Below are 16,994 nucleotides of genomic sequence, written 5' to 3'. Positions count from 1 at the left end.
TCAAAGTGCTCCGAAATTTCAAATTTGCTCCGGAATTTTAAATTTGCTCCGGAAATTCAAAGTGCTCTGGAATTCTCAAAATGCTCCGGAAACCCTGTCTGGAACAATTCATCCGGAATACCAAGAGGTAATAAGGTGAAATGTTTTTCTTTTCTCTCAACGGTTACTTTTTGGGAAGATCCTTATCCAATCTTCCTCGATTTGCATGACACGATTGCACGCCCTCTAAAATGGAAAACAAATTGACGGTTACATTCTCCTCTTTTAGATCAATTGCCTTGCCCTTTCACCTCACCTGTCTAATCTCAATTTCCCAACATTAAATGCGACCCGATGGATCTCGGATCCTCATCATTACCTTTTTTCGACCCGACCCGTCTTTCCTAACCTATAAATACTTTTTCGCATTTACCTTTACCTCTTTACGAACTCTCAACTCTCAAACCTCCCAAAAACCCTCACAGTTCCTCGTGTTCTTCAAGCTCTCTTCATCTTCATCAATGGAGTCCTCCAAGAACCAAGCTTCAACTGCTCCAACTCCCAAAAATCCATATCCAGGAAGAAATCATCCAAAGGATCGAAGGGATCATCATCCTCTGCAGATCAAGAACCCTTTCTTAAGGACACCACCCAACTGTTTTCCTTGAATCCCCTCGACTACGACAAATCAATCAGGATAATGATTGAGTTTCTTGCACATCATCCTCTCTCCATTCCACTTACCAAAATCCCTGATCCCCCACTCCCTCTTTCTCATCTTCATCGTGCATTCACTAGCATCAAACTTGAAGATGATGTTCTGTTAACCTCCATTATCGATGATCGCACCATTCCCGTCTACAAAGCAACCTTTCTCAAGGCCATTATAATTTCACCAAATCCTGCTGGTTTCGAAGTAGTGGAACCAACTGCTGAAGAGTTCCAGACGTTTCTCAACTTCATCAGGTACAATCAAGACTATAGGGCAAAAGATTTCAAGAAAACGGCAGTTTCAGGGCTCTGGACCGTCCTTATGTATTTTATCATCCGTGGACTATCGGGCAAGCACGACAGTACTGATACCCTAAGCAAAGACTGGCTGAATGTGGTATTCAGCATCTATTCCGGACGCAACAACGCTGTAGACCTTCCGGAAGTGTTATGGCAAGACTTTTGCAAATTTGCCATCAGGAGGAAACCGAACGAGATTTCAAGCCCTAGATTTTGGTCCCTGACGATTGAACATATCTTCAAGGAACTTAACATCCCCATTCCAGTGAGCACCATTCCTCCGGAGGTATGTGTATCTTTCAAACTTGTTAAGACTTACAGAATTCCGGACCAATCATCTTTTGGTCCGGTCAGACGACTTCCGGACAATATGCTGGCCCTCATTCCTTCCAGATCTCCCTTTTTGAAACACCATATTGAGACCTCGGTTGTGTTCGACCCAACACAGCCTGCCCCGGTCTCAGTTGAGCTACTCCCGAAGAGGCCACTCACACTAAGTCCGGACCCAAAGTTAAGCAACCAGCCAAACGAAAGGCCTCACCCACCAAACCTAAGGCCAAAAAGAAATCCAAAGTCAGTACCCCATCTCAACAGGAGGGCACTCATGACATTCCGACTGATTCTGGTCGTCCGCACACCCCTCCTGCCCACTCATCTGAGGTACCCCTCAATGTTTCATCACCACAAGCACACACTCACGGGGAGTCTACACATATTCCACCCTCACCCTCCCAAAAGGGTGATGTCGGTGTTGAACAAAGTTCCTTGCAGCCCCCTAGAACACACCCACGTGTCACATTTGATATTCCCATTATCTCTTCCACACGCACACACTCCGGAACCGTTGTTCCGGAACCCAAGCATCCGGAAGATGGAGCAGTCTCTCCAACTTCCGATGCCACAACTGGTCTGATACCCGGAAGGCGTACAGGACGACCAGGTTCTAATGATCCTTTGTGGGAAGATTATGTGAACAGGGCTGCATCAAGGCGTCCGGACCTGACTCGTGCTCAAGTTGAATCCACTCTCATCTCCATGAGGAACCGGGCTATCCAAAGCAGTATTCCCTATGTCCATCCCTCTGATGATGACGCCATCAAAGAACTCACTTCCGAACTACCCCCAATCGTCATTCATCAAAGCATCTTCCACACTGATCCGGAAGAAGAAATATCGGAAGAAGTTATGTTGGAGGAAGAAGCAACAACAGTTTCGGATGCTCATCTCATGACCTCTATTCACTATCAATCCAAAGCATCCGTATCCAAGTTTGCCTTTGACTTCGGATCCTCCTCCACTACCACTCCGGACGACGGCTCCAACTCAAATCTTCAAGAAGACGATGATGCTGCCAAATCGGGTCCCTCCTCCAATCCGGATGCTCACCAACCTCCTCCGTAACACTCAGATTCCGATTCTGAATCCTCAGCTGGTGAACATGTTGACCCATTTGCCTTACTGGAGATCCGCAACAATGTCTCAGACACTATGGCTAAAGTGTCATCTGTAGAGACATCCGTAACAGAGCTGAATTCGAAACTGGATCAAAAAGTCTCCGGACTTGATTCAAAACTTGATGCCATTCTTCAGTCTCTCTCCTAACAGTCCAGACCATCAGTAGCAGAGAGAGAAGCCCAACTTGACCAACTGATTTCCATCCGGCTGAAACACACTGTTGAGCAACTTGATTCCAAGTATGATGCTCTTGTCGACAATTATCTCAACACCATCTCCTCCATGCTCAAGGTTCATGACGATCTTGTGTCTGCTACCAACGACCTAATCAAGCAGACTCATGTTCGTCATGAGAAACAAATTCAACGATTAGAGAAGGAGATCCAGAAGAAGGATGAGATGAATCTGATCATTCAACAAGTCTTCATCAAACTCCTGCGCTCAACTTGGAACATTGCGGATGTTCCGAACAGGAAATTTGATGAGATGATTGAAATCCTTAGCAGCACATTCAAGCATCTCTCCGAACAAGCTCCCACTTCTGAAGCCTATGACACTCTTACTCTTCAACTCTCCACCGGTCTTCAGAAGGTGTTCTCCAAACTTGATGATATCAAGGAGGACTTGTCGCTTGCACCGGTTTCAAGAGTCACCGATGCAAGAGGGGCAGAAGGCCCAAGCAGGAGATGGAAGCCAGCCTCGGAATTCACACTCAGGGATGACGACCTCGATTCCGAAGAAGAAGATGTTTAATTTGTCTCCGGAATCCTGGGAATCAATGAAGGAAAGGAAGGAGATGAAGATTATGAAATTTACATTCCGGATGAATCTCCCAAAGGGATTCTTGGTCTTCAAGCTCCAAAGCTGACTGCTCCGAAGGTTTTATCAGAAGAACAAAAGAGGATCTGGTCCACTGTCTCCTGGCCATCCTCTCTTCCGGACGCTTTTGAAATGGCCGTCAAAATGGCTAAGGCAAAATCCTTCCTTACAGCTCAAGCCTTCCGAACCACTCCCTCTATGCTGCCTCCTACTCCTATTCCAGAACCAAAAATAGCCCCAATTGATCAAGGCTCTCCTCTCCGTACTCCAGATGACATTCCGGAAGAACCGCTTCCAACTCCTACTCCAAAATTCGTCATTGACGAGAATATGAAGACGGTTATTGACGCTCTTCAGAGAGACAAAGGGAAGAAACCGATGACTTCCGAACAACAAGCCTTTCACTCCGGACCTCCCCTCAAACAAAAATTTGGATGGTCTGAGGAAGAAATTCACAAGGCACTGGAGGACAGCATCCTGATTCAAGCGTTAAAATATCATCCCGATCCGATGCGTGGCATCTCTCCTCTGTGTCGAGAAGGCATCCTTCAAGCCAAGGATATCATCCCAACTCTCTACTATGACCTTCCCTCAAATGACACTGATCAATTGGACCTTCCTCTCTCTCCTTTCAGCAAATTCTACACGAAGTTTGCTCCGCTCCATCCAAACGACAATCCGGAAGTGATCATCCGGACAGAACGTGAAAGGCTCAAAACCTTTTACGACAAGAATGCTCAACCCTTCAAGGAGGTATGGACAAGAAAGAGGATCACCAAAGTTCATGTCTTTGGAAGAAAAATTTTGGTAAAATTTGAGCTGAATTGTCCTCTGTTCCGTTTCCATCTCCTCCGGAACAAACCAACTCCCAAGACTGTTACTGATGCAGATTTTCCTTCAATGAATCCGAACGACATCCTTACTCTTGCTGCTTACTTCAGAGAAAATCAAAAGGATGACATCAGTATGGGTGCCTATCACGCAGCTCTCAGCTTCCTCAAAGACTATGTTGCTGAGTTCTGCCGCTGTGATTACGAACTTGCTCACCTCTACGGAACAGAACAATTTGTTGCTAAAATAGACTTTGTTCTTCCGGAAGCTGAAATTCTTGCAGATGGTCCGATAGAAGAACCGGTTCTAGGGTTTGTCTACACCACCAGAAGAACAAACAAGAACGAGTTCTTCCGAGTCCTTGACAAACACCTGGTTCCTACTAAAGCTCTTCAGAAGTTCATATCCCGGGCGTCCAAGTCTGATGCTCCGGAACAGGTTAAGGCGAAGTTTTTAAGTCAACTGACTTGGTACATTGCGGTGCGTGAATGGTTGTTCTGAGCATACACCTTCATCAAGGAAGAAATGAACTAAGCTTGATGGATTGCTAAGTTCACTTAGAGGGAGATTGTTGGAACCTGAAAGTGAAACTCTAGCAATCCTAAGTACATATTCCGAAGGCTGTTGGTTCCGAAGGAAGATGTGATCCGGAACCTGTCCGGAGCTGGAGAATAGGAGTGAAGTATTTTGAAGAGGAACACATTCCGGAGCTGATCCTGGAGTCCGGAATGTATGCTGATCCGGACCAAACCTTCATCTCCGGAACATTACTTGTCCGGAATGAAGTTGTCTTGTCTCTTGTGCATTTATTACTTTTGTCTTGTATTGTGATGTAACGTTTCATAGGACTTAGTTTAAAGTTGATTTAAGACAATCAGAATGTCAGACTTGTATCTTTTGTTCGGTCCTATGTATTCACTTGGGTTAATTCACTGTAACATTCTCTCCTATTTATATAGGAGCATTCAATACAAGTCAAGATGTATCTTTCTCTTACTTTTGGCATTTACTCTTATTACATTAAAAACATTCTTCCTGTTCTTCACTAATTGACGTTACCTTGATCATTATCCTCTTGTTCTTAATTAATGTCTTGATCATTTGTTGAACTGATTATCTAAGGCTTGACTGGTCTTTCCAGTCTCGACTTGAACATTCATTATCAAGCAGACATTGATCTCAAGCATTCACTCAAGGTTTGAGTTCTCAAACCTTGTCCCTGTGCATAGATCTTGTTCTCACAGAGACTATCCGCAGTCTCAGACACACATACACATCATAATGTAAGATATCAGTTAGACCCAGCTGGTCACCACAAATACAACTATTCTACCACACATGTAAGAATAAGTGAGGAAACTCACCTAATACTGATGATAGATAAATCTCTCACCTGAACTGTCGGAACTAGATTCCACCTAATCAACAAAATAATTAACCCTAATTAATAATTAAGGTCCATAACTCAACTCGCGAGTCCAATCCCCACAACTAAATCCCTTAAGGGCAAAAATACCATTTTTCCCTTCACATGGTCCAAAACCCTAAATCTTGACCAAAGGTTAAAATTCAATGAAAGTCAACTGCCCGGCGTATACGCTGGGCGTACTTTCTCTTACAGGGGTGTACAACTCGATCAGCGACCAATCAGGGATGGGACTGGCTACGCGGGGCGTAGCCAGGAGTACGCCCGACATACTCTGCCTGATCCAACTTCATCAAATTTTATGTCTTAATCCGTTTAGACACCTATCCCAATTTCAGATCTAACCATCCTAGGGTGTCTTAACCCATAAAGTCATCGACTTTATGCCTTTGCACGGCTAGAAAGGACCCAATGCAACAAACTTTAACTTCCATCACACTCTAAGTCACTTTACTCATGCATGGACCAAAGGAAATGATCAAGCAACCATTTTTATGGATCTACAAGACCTAAAATGCATGAAAGGACAACTAATATTCTATAGAGTGCTCCAAACTCATAAAAGTCAAAACTTTGGGACAAAAGCTCATAAAACTCATCCATAGAGATCAAAAAGGAAACTCATCAAGGTATAAACTTTATACCTGAAAAAGATGCACAATGAGAAGTAGTTTCTAGATCTACAAGCTTGCAAGCAACTCCTCTTTCTTCTCTAGCCTCCTTCTTCAATAAATATGCACCAAAACCACTTAATAAGTTCCCAAACTCACACAAACAAGCTTAGACTCGAGATTAGGGGTTTTGAGGGAATGGTGGCTGATAATGAATGTCCAAGGGAGGCATAAGGTGGTTTAAATAAGGAGCAACCCTTAAAAATAGGGTTTGGAGACTGGGCTAGTACGCCCGACGTACGCCTAACGTACTAGTAGGGCTTCCGCGATCCTGGATCTAACGAGTACGCTGCGCGTACCCTCATGTACACCCAACATACAGGCTAAAACGTGAAACTTTTACCACAAGGGACCAATTATGCAACTTTGATAAAGTTAAGGGCTAAAATGATAATACCTGTTAATTGGATGTTAGAAAATTGACATGATTTAGCATTTGTTTTTCATGTTTGACGTATTATGTATGCAGGGTCATGCCAATGGGTGGGGCAGCTTGGGCGACGACCCAGGGTCTCAAAATTTATAGGGCCTAATTTTTTATACTTTATTATGTTAGTATAAAAAAACCTTAATATATAGTACAACGGCTGATGCAGAACAAGGAAAAAAATGGAGCTAAAACAAAATCAGCAAAGAAGACTTAACGGATGTGCGATTCTTCTAAAACAATCATTGCAATGGGCCTCTCACCACCATCGATTCCAGTTTTTTCATGCAACCTTCTGATTTCTGATTTCATTTTATGTTTTCTAGTTTTTTATTTCAATATTTCTTAATACATCGATTATGATGATATGATTTCACACATCCTTAAAAAAATCGATTTTGTATTTGTGTTAATATGAGTTCAGACATTCTCAGTGATTCTGATTTTGATTTCTGATTTGTGTTAATCTAATTTCTAATATGTGTAAATTGTAAGATTTAGTTATTGTTCTTCACTTATATATTAGCTTTTTTTAAACTTCCAACCATATATTAAAGAGAGAACAAAAAATCTAGCAAGAAACTACAGAACAAAAAGAAACCATTACAAATTGTTTAAAGGGAATTGTAACAAAAATTCCACCGGAAAACATGATTTCTAAATCTATTACTAACCCAAAGAAAAGAGAGCTCTCTAATAGAATAAAAATAATATATTTTCTAATCTGCCACCACCAAACACTTTATCATTACAAAACTACCATAAGAACCAGAATGTCGGGCAACACACCACATCAATAACTCTCCTCTTATTCACAGTCCCACACAAACTATCCACTTGCTCAAAGAGTTGTGTAATATAATCAAAAGGAATAAGGTGTGTTTCTAACCATTTAAACATTGCATTCCAAGTTCTAGCTGCCACCTCACACCTAACAAAAAGATGAGCCAACTGTTCTTCTTCCAAATTACAAACCGGGCACAAAGTACAAGGCATATCAATACCAAAATGTTAAATTTCCTAGGAATGAACAGATTCCACCTAGTATGTAACAAACCAAAAATAGCAGTAAAACTTTTCATTTTTAAATCATCAAAACATACATCAGGTGTCTCAAATCATCATAAAACAATGTATCAAAACATCATAGTAGAATAATCATCGATGCAGAAATCATAAAGGGGATGTTGTGCGATCATGTCGGTCCCTTCCCTTTCGAGATGGAAGTACCTGAAAATATTGAACCACAAAACCGTGAGCACAAAGCTTAATGGGTTTCCTAAAATTTCACATACCATACATACAATTGTCATGGGCTACCCCCATGGTCTTTTCCCTGGAATGTCATGGGCTACCCTTAAGGTCTTACAACCAAGTGTCATGGGCTACCCCCATGGTCTTTCCTTGAAATGTCATGGGCTATCCCTATGGTCTATCATCTACGTGTCATGGGCTACCCCCATGGTCTTTCATACAAATGTCACGGGCTACCCCCAGGTCTTCTATGCATGTATCACAAAGACAAATAACATCCTACACAATCCAGTAAGTCGACATTAATGCATTCGACCTACAAGTACATTGAGAAGACTCACCTTTCAGACGATAATCAACCGCTACCACTCTCATCGCCGAAAATACAGATGTTATACACCACCTATACAGCCACACAAGGTAAACCCTTAACTCTCCCTCCAAAATTAGGAGTTTGACCAAATGTCAACTCAAGCCACAAAGTCAACAATGAATGTTAAGTTCATACGACTGCCACGTCATGGCCATCCATTACTACGTCGTGGCCCACAAACGACAAAACAAACGATTGTTCCCCAATCGCCATGACGTGGCAACCTAAGGCCACGCCGTGGGCATTGGGTTCTTGACAACTTAATGGGTTAAGTCGTTTCCTTCAATACCAAGATCTGATCCTTTTTATGGAACAAAACTCAATATCTAGCAACCTAACAACATAAAAGTGGAGTCTTGGACACTTATAGAGGTCCATAAATGTGCTAAGATGAGGAATGAAAACTTGCTTGCTGGATCTTGGCTCACTTCTTCCTTCTTCTTCTTCCAAAATCTTCCAAAAAGCACCAAAAAGAACTTCAACAATGGAGGAAAGGGATTAGGGCTTCTTCATGGCATAGGAGAATGATGAAGGCTGAGGGTGAGCAAACCCTAGCCTCCTCATTCCTTTAAATAGGGAGCAAAACTCGGAAAACTAGGGTTTAAGTCACCAGTGGCGGCCATGTCGTGGCCTATAACCTGCCACGCCGTAGTGGGTCAAAAAGAAGTTTGCGACCAAAAATGTCTCACCACATCGTGGCCATCCATGACTACATTGTGGCAACTCCAAACAACCAAACTATGAATAAATCAAATGTACCTCAAGATTCAGATGTTACATAGTAGAACGATTAACATTTCGAAGGATCCTTTTGTCAATCTATCTTCTGGTATCTGCAACAGAAAAATCTTCATCTGCTCCTATACTCCATTACCAACAATCCACATTATTAGGTTTACCTCTAATAGAGCAATTTTCAAGTCATTAAGCTGGGAAGATTCCTCACCACTACGAACCTCATGACGCCAACACCAATTCCAGTGAAGACTAAATTTACAAGCGGAAATAGAACAATTATGAGCCAATTCAAGACAGAAAAGATGAGGGAACCGAGAAGACAAAGTTTTATTTCCAAGCCAAACGCCATTTAAAAATTGAACTGTAGAGTTGTTACCTAAAATTCTCATAGCAACCGAACTAGGGAGGATACCTTTATCTTCAAGACAGGCAAACGAAGCAAGGATCTTAGCAACCGAACGAGGGAGAATACATTTATAAGTTTAAAATAATAACATGTTGCCTAGAAAACATTTATATATTATAGAGAAAAGCAAGAAAAAAAACGAACTAATACTATTACAAAAACAATATAAGGATAAATTTATAACAATAACCTCATTAAAAAAAATAAAAACAAAAAAGTCATATTCCTTTACAAAATTTTTAATTATAAAGGCCTTTCTTTTTTTTGCATGGGCCTCATATTGGCTTGGACCGGCGCAAATATGCATGATAAACAAGGTTATAAAAAGCTCGAAATAGATGACACCAAAGCTTGTATTTGATATCACGCTTTAACAAAATTTTGTCTTAAGTCATATACGTATATTGAAATGAATAATAGTAAAAAATATGTGTAGAATTATTAGTTGTATACAAAATTACCGTTTAAGTCAAGCCTTACAAAGGACATTGTTCGCCCCGGCTTGTAAAAGCTTGAGGTTTAATATTATCGTCAAGTTACGTCTAACGTTATTTAGAACATTGATGATAAGTATTAATTAAATAAAGTAAAATTTTATTTTATGTTATCTTTGTCGTGTCGTGTCGTGTTTGACGTTTTTTACTTGATTCATTTTCGTGTTAGTTAAAAAAACACGACATTGTGTCGTGTCGTGTTCGTTTTAGATAAAACATTTTCGGGTCGTGTCGTGTCAAACAAAATAAGCGACACAATTATCCGATTTGTCATCCCTAATTAAAATGCATTGACATAGTGGATTTAAGGTGTAGTTTAGAAGTAAGTTAGATTTGTCGTTTCAAAAAAAATAAAATAAATAATAATAATAATAATAATAATAATAATAATAATAATAAAATTAAAATTAAAATTAAAATTAAAATGCATTAATGTTGGAGTTATGGTAGAAATTATAATCGAAAAACATATTAATGCTTGGAGTTACATGTCTTAAATGGTTTATTAATGCTGTTCAGTTATACAACTTGTATGGTTTGAAGAAAATATTAGATCATGAAGGATCAAAAGTTATAACTTCAAATTTTGGATCCACTTTCGAGTGACAGAGCTTTATGTGATTCTATTAGAATGAATCTTGAATATTGAAAGTTAAGGTTGTAAAAGAATAACTCGTTCGTTAATCGTTCAGCGAGAAGTTTGTTTATTTAATAAATGAACGAACATGAACACAAATTATCGTTCGTTCATTTACTAGGTGCAACACTCATATATTACATGAGTTCATTTAAAATAGTAAATAAATATGAAATTCTAAACATTTGAAAATTTTGAATTTATAAGAAATAATAAGAAAAATATTAAATTATTAAAATAAACATGTTTTTTTTTCTCTTTTTTAAATTTAAACAAATAATTTAAATAAGATAAATAAACAAAGAAAACTAATAGAGATATTATTTTAGAAAAATTTAAAATTATAAGGAAAGTCAATTAATGAAATTAATATTCATTTATTATTACATTTATTGCAATTATTACATTTAAATATTATGTAGAATTTAATATAATTGAGAAAATAATAAAATGACATCTAGAAAAAAAACTAACTTTTAAATAACTACACAATGACATGTGGCAAAATAAAAGAGAGTGTGACATGTGACAAAAAAATCTTTATTTATTAGAGTAGATGTTTGTGAACGTTCGTTTATGTTGTTCGGTTACGTTCGTTTATAGTTGTTTGTTTAAGTTTATTTATGTTCATATATGTTTAATTGTTTTTTTATATATTACTATATTATATGTTCCTTTATGTTCATATATGTTTAATTATGTTTATTTATATTTGTTCGTTTAGCATGTTCGCATATTCACGGACATAAATGAACGAACATAAAAAAAAGTAATTTGTTAAACGAAAAAACATGAACAAGGAAAGCCCGTTTATTTATCAGTTCGTGTTTTTTTGTTTGTTCGGCTAACTTAAACGAACGGACATTAACAAACTTTTGTTTGTGTTCGTTTGGTTCCTTTACAACCAAGACGAGCGCTAATCATATATACCTTTAGAGTTATAGTTATTGATATGTATCTATAGTTCTATACCATGTTATAAGACTGCATATCAGTATAAAACTAGATTATAACCCGCGTTAAATGCGGTAAACGTATAAAAAAATATAAATGTCTATAAATATTGTATAATAATTATTAAAAAAAAAATTATGGTTATTGGTATTATTGAAATTTGTAAAAGATACATTTAAATCGATAAATATTTATAATCGTTGAATAACCTCTTTGTAGACAATATTTTTTGTTTTATTAGTTAAACAACATTCATCGTCACATATGAGTACCTTCAAAATCATATATAATTACATTAGTGTAATTTGACAAAAGACTGTTGAATAAAACATTAGGGACAAAACTTTTAGTTTTTTTTTTCTTGAATAAGATGAATCGTCACTTGAATCCATCACTTTCTTTTAGTGTTAATGTTGCTTATAAAAGTGAAATATAAATATATAGACATATTGGTAAGTTTTATTATTTTATACGAGGAAAGTAATAATTATAATGGGGCAACATTATCAAAGAAATAAATGCTTGAAATATTTTTGAAGGGAAAAAAACGAGATCATTAAAAAAATTTATATAAGGAAAATACAAATTTAGATTGAGTTAAATTATGGATGAAATTACTGACGAATATTATTTTGAAGAGAATTGTATTTTGTAAGGTATAATACTATGAAAAATTCGAAATATGTATATTTGTTGTGTAAATTTATAAATGTTATTGTTACTGTATAAAGATAAAACAAAGTAGGTTGGTATGTTATATATACCAAAAAAAAATATTAATCACTTTGTTTTAGTGTTAATGTTGCTTATAAAATCGATATATATATATATATATATATATATATATATATATATATATATATATATATGGGCATATTGGTAAGTTTTATTATTTTATATGAGGAAAATAATAATTATAATGGGGTAACATTATCTAAAAATAAATGCTTGAAATATTTTTGGAGAAAAAAAATCGGGATCGCTAAAAAAAATTATATATGGAAAATATAAATTTAAATTGGGTGAAATTATGGATGAAATTAATGACAATTAAATTGGTATGTTACGATTGAATTCGATTTTGGAAAGTTTAAAGTTGATAAAGGAAACACGTAGGTTATCAAGATAAAACTTTTTATGGATATAAGGAAAATACAAATTTAAATTTAATAAAGGAACACGTAAGAAATAAATGCTTGAAATATTTTTGGAGCGAAAAAATCGGGATCTTTAAAAAATTTTATATAAGGAAAATACAAATTTAAATTGAGTGAAATTATAGATGAAATTAATGACGAATAAATTGGTAGGTTACGATCGAAATCCAATCTTGGAAAGTTTGAATTTGATAAAGGAAACACGTATGTCGTCAAAATATAAAATTTTAAACGCTGGTAACATATAAAAAATACATATAAATTTATAAAAAATCGACACAGTAAAAAAAATAAGATAAAGCAACATAAAATTTATCCTAATAAATAACAATTATTTTACTACATGTCATTTTCTCATTCATTTTGCCACATGACAATGTTTTGTATTTTTGAATTAACTATTTTTTATTTGTCATTATTCTATGTTTTTCAATTATTTAAAAATGTTACTTAATTGTATTGTTATATAAGCATAAACATTCTAATTAGACGTTCTTTCCATAATAATGTTACTTAATTTAAATCTATATTGACAATCAATATACCGTTTTTTCACTACATTAAATATTGACAACTATTTTATTTATTCAAATAAAGTCACAAAGTATAATTTATGGAATGTTAAATGTTATATGGATTTAATTTTAGTATATCATCAATTAAAAACACTGAAGGGTAAATGGTAGTTTCGATCATCAACTACCCTGCAATCCAAACAATCTCAGAAAAAATTAATGACGTAAGACACACATACATACATACAGTTAATCAAAAGTCTATGTGTTTTTCCCATGAGCATTTTATCAAACATGTAGAGTGCAACATCAAATGCAAGGTTAAAAAGACAAAAGTAAAAGATTGAAAAACTAATACTGTATAATCAAGATTATTCATGCATTCAAAGATCACAATCAAATACAACACTAATGAGAAATCGAATACAATTAATAAAAATTAAGAACGTCATATTAAAGAAGGAACCTGGATGACGAACGTGATGCTACAAAGGGTGGTGCTGTTCGAACATGATGTTGCAAAGGGTTTGAAGAAAACATAATGTACGAATAGCAGCACATGATTTATACATAACTTTCGACAATGATTATGGAAATGATATCAAATTTCGAATTATTTGATTCTTTGATATTGAGCGGCGATATCCCGTAATTTTGTAGATACGTTTCATATAATAGATGTGAATTGAAAGAATATACGAAAGGTGTTAGCTAAAAACGTGATTTTAATTAGGAATGAACGAAATTTACTTTAAAAATTATGATGAAGTTTAAATGAGTTGAATATATTCCTTTTATAAATGACATTAACATTAAATTAGTTAGTCAAATTTTCAAATTTAATCAATATTAATTTAATTCAATTTTATTTTAGGATGACATCATCAAAATGATACAAGACTTTAAATTAATCAATAGAAACACAATGAATGGTCATGATTGTTGAATATATATATATATATATATATATATATATATATATATATATTTATTCAACTGTTCAACAGTAAAATGATCTTCAAGTTCAGGTCAAGTTGCGATATATTATTTTGAACTAACCTATGCAATTTTATACTTGTTCATCAAGTTACAAACTTGTTCTTCGTATTCCAAAGGTTTTAGAATCTCTGGTTTTAATGAGTAAAAGGTTTTTGAATCAAAGAAAGAAATGGTAATTCAAAAAGCTTAATAAATTGATATAAAGTTAGTTTTTGGCAGTGAAAAGGTGATGCGTCCAGGTGTAGTCATGAGTCAACCGTATGGATAAGGGTTGCTACTGTGTTCACGTGGTATGCTTCTCAACTCCACGTGCGTTCAAATCTCAAAAAGCAACCATTCCAGCGTCTTTAGAGGAAAGAAATTCATAAAAGACAATATTTATTTATTTATTATTATTATTTTTTTTTAACGGCAAACTAATTAATTTACTCCTAAATAACCACTTATGTTTCCACCGAAACTTGAACCCCTAACCTCTTATATGAGATGGTCACTCCATACCGCTAGGCCATTGGCCCATTGGTTCATAAAAGACAATGTAAAATTAATTTTATTACATCTTTTTATCAATGCTAATAAATTCCTCTCGATTTCTTTTTATAGTAATATAAAGCTTATAAGTTTAACATATAAGATATCAGATATACTTGGTAAACTAGTAGGTAGCCGTAGCTTTAGATTGAAAATTTGTTCTAAACTTTCCTATATAAATATTAAAACTAAAGCTAAACTCTCACAACAATTATTGAAGTGAATTTTGTATTATAAGTTTCTTTTTTTTTTTTTTTTTTTGTTTAGAATAAAAATTTGAAACTCGAACGGAATTTTTTCTTTAATTTGAATTTTTATTTAAAAGTTAAAATCTAAAAACTCTTAAAAAATTTCAAAGTTTATTATGTAACATATCAATAATGACGAACCCTACAATACGGGTTCATACCAGATCAACCGTCTAGAAGTCTCGTATATCTGCAATGACGGACTTATGTAGTGTCCGGGGAGTACCAGACCACTATTCTGATTCCGGCCGTGAAATTTCTTTTTAAAAAGTTTTCTATTAGGTGCAACGTCTTGAAATATGAGTGTCACTGTTATTTTAGATTTGTTCGGAAATTTTTTTTGGGTACCACCACCACTCAAACTTTCTGTGTCTGCCAATGTATATCTGTAACCACATTCGGAATGCCAGGCAAACCTTTTTAAGTCTTGACTCAGGACTCCAACCAACATCGTGGGGCCAACTTTTTGACCCCAAAATAACTATCATAACGTCAAGTAAAACAATTTGACTCTTTCACATATATAAATTAAGGAATCAAGAATACCAAGGTATGATCCAGTATAATATGTATAAATAATTAAATATCATATGTAAATATCAATGATAAACCTTATGTTTTCAAACAAGACAATTTCAACTATTCACATTCTCTCCTTGTTGCTATAATTTTCATACAAAACTCATATTTTAGCTCGAGTTGAGGTTGAACGATGATTAGACATGAGAATGTATTATAACCAATTTTCATACAAAACTCCCATTTTAGCTCAAGTGGAGGTTGAACGATGATTAGACATGAGAATGCATTACAACTAGTCGAAAAAAACACTTTTAAAGAATGATTGTTTTTGTTGTGAAATATGTTATGGATGGTGTTTGTTTTGAATTATGTTATGATTTAAAGTGGTTTAAATAGATGGTGTATATGGTTGTAGGTGAGGTATCTAATGAATTTGAATGGTTGGTGAAAAAATATAAAGAATTATGTAAGTATTGGTTTAACAGTGAAATGTTAAATGAGGGTAAAAATAAGGGATAATGACTTAAAAGGGTAATGTATTTTTTGATTTGTACACATTTAGTTACTAATTTTTTTTTCGTCTACATTTACCCATTCAACTTGTTAAACTGTACACATTTAGTCCTTATGACCGGCTACTCCAGGTTAGCCGGTAAAAACGACTTAATAGGGTAATATATTTCTCACTTTGTACACATTTAGTCACTAATATTTTTTGTACACATTTAGTCCTTAATATTTTTTTTGTTGCAAAATAAGTCATTTTTGTTTTTGTATTCATTTAGTATTGAGACTGTTGATGAGTGTGTACAGTAATGGTTTTGCCTTCCCACGATCAACGATAGAACCTGAAAACATAAACAACTGAGCAAGCACACGGTTTAGTGAGTTTCCCCCAAAATACTCGATACAACAAACATATTATCATGCATAACGAGCCCACACTCATCAGAATGGAATACCTTGACCCAATCAGTTATCGGACTGGAATGCCAACATGCAACAGGTCCAGTCAGTCATCAGACTGGAATACCCAAAGTTTGTTGGCATGCCGCCTTAACCCAACCACTCTTCTTGAGCCTCGTGCCTACCGCTTACAGTCGGCCCGCACCAGGTATCTTGGCCTAGAGCATATAGCAGGACCACCTCAACCTATCACACCACCATATGGTTATCCCACGTAAGATGTCATGAGAAAAAACTAAAGAAATCATTCATAAGTACTGAATGAGTACAAAAACAAAAATAACTTATTTTGCAACAACAAAAACTATTAAGGACTAAATGTGTACAAAAAAGATTAAGGACTAAATGTGTACAAAGTGAGAAATATATTACCCTAAGTCAATTTTACCGGCTAACCTGGAGTAGCCGGTCATAAGGACTAAATGTGTACAGTTTAACAAGTTGAAGGGGTAAATATGAACGAAAAAAAAATTAGTGACTAAATGTGTACAAATCAAAAAATACATTACCCTTTTAAGTCATTATCCCTAAAAATAATACATGATAGTTGCACGGTGTTTTCATAAATTCAATTATGGAAA

Source organism: Lactuca virosa, chromosome 4, assembly GCF_052849685.1.
Source record: "Lactuca virosa cultivar CGN04683 chromosome 4, Lactuca_virosa_CGN04683_v6, whole genome shotgun sequence".
Lineage (NCBI taxonomy): Eukaryota > Viridiplantae > Streptophyta > Magnoliopsida > Asterales > Asteraceae > Lactuca > Lactuca virosa.
Note: the sequence above shows the minus strand (reverse complement) of the source record.